Below are 4,587 nucleotides of genomic sequence, written 5' to 3' on the forward strand. Positions count from 1 at the left end.
TGAAGAGACCAGGAGGCTCAGAGCAGGAGGAAGCCAGGAGGAGATGAAGAGACCAGGAGGGTCAGAGCAGGAGGAAGCCAGGAGGAGAGGAAGAGACCAGGAGGGTCAGAGCAGGAGGAAGCCAGGAGGAGATGAAGACATTAGTGAAGAAGAAGAAATGTATGTGAGGAATGAAGATGAAGTGTCAGAAAGAGGGACAGAGGCAGGAGGCAGATGAGACTCCAGCTGGACCACATGGTATGTTTTTATTCTCCTTACATATTCCATCACAGCAGCTCAATCTAGCGGCTCTTAGTATTGACAAATAATTATTGAAATGTGTTGCTGCACAGGTCACCTTTAGCTCTCTGAAGAGATGGGTGATGTCATTTGTGTACTGCATTAAGAACACTTAGGGCATGATTTAACAATAAAAAGGTTATATACAGTATAAAATACCACATACTGTCTGCCCTCCCATGCCACCCTGGCATGATCTCTTGCCACCCCATGTAAAATGTTCTAGAACCGCCTCTGCCCCCCTCCGCCCACGGGAGCTCGACCTTTCTCAAAGAATATGTACACAAGCACTTGAACCTGAACACACACATGCACGTGTGCAATATGTTGTGTAATGTGTTTTGGGGCCATTGGCCCCAAAACACATTACACAACATATTGCACACGTGCATGTGTGTGTTCAGGTTCAAGTGCTTGTGTACATATTCTTTGAGAAAGGTCGAGCTCCCGNTGGACGCCCTGGTCTGGCGGAAACACTGCTTCACATATAATGCGACATTGGCGTGTCATTCATTTTCATCCCTCTGTTCAAGCGGTACGCTGCTGACAAAGTTACCACTCATTACAGGATGAACCGACTATAGCAGTTTAGATAAGAGACCTTTAACTGTCCTGCTGTTTTTTCAGTTTGTTTAACTTATAAGCATCTATATTGCATGTTAATTAATGTATTTGCTTGTTATTTAAAAAATATTTTTACGGTGTGCATCTGCTCAAAATACCAAACAGATCACCCATTCTAGCCATGCCTCATATCCCTCCATTTCAGTCCTGTTACTAAAGTGCTGATTCTGGGTAGAAACCTTTAAAAAAAAAAGATACTGTCTAAATGCTGTCGTGATTAAATGCCATATCATTTTCAAAACCACATCGAGGATTATTTCTGAAACAGTATGGAGCTCAAATGCTTTTCTCTTGCGAGTTTACCACAAGGTGAGTTCTTTTTTATTTCCTGCTTCTTACAATTGCTCTCTCCAGTACAGGTTAGCTCTGAGTGTTAGCGATGCTTGCTAATGTAAACAAAACCCATATTACGTCGGGCATTGATTCCGATAGCGAATTTTCTGATAGGGCCGTGAGTCCACTATCCGATATGATGTGATTTACGTCATATCGGATGGTAAATCTGGATCAGCTCCGTTGTTCCCCCATCTTTTAGAGATTTGAGCAGGGAGGAAAAGACAGAGAGTTGTATTTATGACACTTTGAGAGTCTCCTGACACACCAGGGATACATATTTAGGTCCCATTTAAGTCTTGAGTTTGGCATTTTATAGGGGTGTAACGGTATTACGCAATCGCACTAGTATGTGACGTGTGAATAAACTCCAACTCTGTATCAACAACACTGTTGTGTGACTTCAGTTAAATACTTGTATGTGTGTAGATTAGAAAGAGGTAAGATAAAGGATCTGCAGTATTTTATGAAGTATTAATCGTACAAAGGTCAGTTTTATACAAGTAGAAGTGTGTTCACCTGGTAGTAGGCTGTCAGTAATGGCTACGCCTTTCTATTTGGACTGGTAGATTTCGGCAGACTGGCAACTTTAAAAGTAGCTCTCGGTTCAAAAAAGGTTGGGCACCCCTGATCTAGATGAATGCGACGAAGCAATTCATGCCGTTTTATTGTTTTTAACGTTGAAAGGGCAAGTGCAACAGGTGAAGATGAAGTTGTTGCGGAATTGTTGTGAGTACCCTTTTCAAGACGACAATTCAGGGAAAATACGGACATTATAACGCCGGGGGCGGCGGCGGGGGGTGTGTGTGTCTACAGAAGGTCCAGTATGATAGACACGGTTCGCAACTGCTAATTAGAGATAGCTGCATGTGTGCATGCTTGTGCATAATGTGACCACATTTAGTTTTTTTATTAAGATTGGTTATTGATGTGATTGTTGATGTAAAATACATTCCCAACACCTTGGGTTGTTGTGTGCACTCCTGTGAGCATTGTTAAACTAAAAAAACCTTTAAGAGGTCGCAAATCTCTGCATCTCACTATCCAATGCATTAATTAATCATAAACGTGCCAGGTTAATAAAAGAAAATGAAGCACATTTTGTATTGAATAGTAGAGAAATAGACATATCGTGAATAGTTGCACCTTTAATGGTGACGTAATCCCTGTTCAGTATTTTTACAATACAGTTTTTATATCTTGGCTTTCCTGCAGAAACACTTATTTTTGTCTCTGTTTACTTTCTTTTGTCAATGAAATTAAATCACGGGGTCTGTTGTTTTGGAGAACAGGAGACCACCGGTAATGTTTCTACTCCTGGAAAAAAAACCTCCTTAAGAAATCCTAACTGTAATAGGTTGACACTTGACAGCAATGACAAACTCACACTAATCCACAATTTCATTAAACATCTTTTGTAATTATTTAGATCGAAAGACCACCAGTGGCAGAAAACGACATATTGAGAGTTAGCGTCAAGTAATGTCCCATTCGAATGTGACAGGAATTGGGAGATCAAAAGTGAGTATTCTGCCCTCTACATGACATGTGTTATTTCTGGACGGGGCTCGGCCACATCATCATTGCTCCGGACTAACGGGTCAAGGGGTAAATGGGAGGAAGAGGAAAGGACATCAACTCAAACCACAGAGAAAGCAGAACAGGGCTTGACAGTTGGCGAGCCTACATTGTTCCACCCTGACCAATAGAGACATAAGTGCTACAAACAACCACAAAATGAGAGACTAACGCTGTTCTCTGGGATCTCGGCGGTCAGAAACAGGTCAAGGCTGAAATTAGGCCGGTCAAAAATCAACCAGAGAAACATCCGGCTGGGATTTAGAGGAGCGGCAGAAGAGCATGTGTTTCTTGTGGCTTTCAGAGAAAACAAGAAGAAAACTCCCAGAAAACATTTCATGCGTGAATACTAAATGAGAGCCAACGTACAAGAGAATAGAAAGATGAATGAGAGGCTAACATAAGTGGTATTTGTGAATGAGGAACAGGCTGGAGGAAAGGAGGGAAAAGCACACAAAGAGAAGGTTGGCCAACTTTGTTGACACAGGAAAGAAAATAATTTCTCCCCCTTTCTCTTCCTTCATTATTAATATAGAAAGGAGTGACAAGTGACAAAGGGAAAGCCATTTACTGTAATGAGATCACTACTTGATCTCAATTCCCCCATTCAATAATTTATTTTCGCTGCATCATTATCTTCCCACCTTGCAGAGACATTAAGACCCGCTCTGTGACGGCAACATAATTCACAGCCTGCAGAGGAGGTGGAGGAAGAGGAGGAGGAGGAAGAAGAGGGGGTTGTGGATGCTGTCGGCAAGAACAACTGTCACTGGCAGACGAGGAGGCACACACAAACTCCATTCACACACCTTTCTGGCTACCTGTCACATCAAAGGATTTACTAATATGGATAAATATGGATGCGATGTGCCTCCCTCCCCCGCTATTCTAAAGTCAAGTGCTTTCATAACACACACACACACACACACACACACACACACACACACACACACACACACACACACACACACACACACACAGTGCTGAAAACATTATAATCTATTTTTATTAAGCTTACTCAATTAAATGTCCCTATTATAATCACCTGTTGACGTTCGTTCAGCTCCTCCCCCTTCCTCCATTCTCGACCAATTAGGAGTAGACTTTCCACTGGACCCACCCTCTCCAACCACATCTCGTCTGTCCCCGGACATCGGAGAGTGGCGGCTGCCTGCAAACCTGTTGGATAAGCAGACAAATACAGCTTTTATTCCGCTGTTTTATCAGCTGTGTGTTTCCAGCTAAGAATAACACACTAACAGATCATGAAAGAGATTACATTTGACCAAAGGCTGTAGTGGGTGGAAGAAGAAAAGAAAAAATGGCATTAAAATATACAAAGACACCATCGCTATCACCTCACTCTCCTACACTGTTGTGTGTAATACAATGTTACAACTGTGGAAATTAATAAACCAGTGTCATGAATTAAAACTCTAGTAAAAATAGTGTTACAAAATCTGTGAATTCATTGTATTTTGTTAGAAATATATTATGCTTTATTAACCCTTGTGTTGTTCAAAAGCTGTTACCGTTCATGGTGTTCGCGGGTCAATTTTGACCCATGATTTATCTCAGTCCAAAACACACAAAAAATGACTATCATCCAATATTGTTTTAACTACATCATAACTTACTTATTATGCATTCATAGCCGTACAATCCTGTTGTAAGTCTAAAGTCAAATATTAGGCCAAATTTGACCCCGAGTGACCCACAACAATTCTGCTGGGTCTTCCCAGACCCGAACACTAAATGATACACTTTTTTTTT

The sequence above is a fragment of the Notothenia coriiceps genome, unplaced genomic scaffold (assembly GCF_000735185.1).
Source record: "Notothenia coriiceps isolate Sejong01 unplaced genomic scaffold, NC01 NC01_scaffold00013757, whole genome shotgun sequence".
Classification (NCBI taxonomy): domain Eukaryota; kingdom Metazoa; phylum Chordata; class Actinopteri; order Perciformes; family Nototheniidae; genus Notothenia; species Notothenia coriiceps.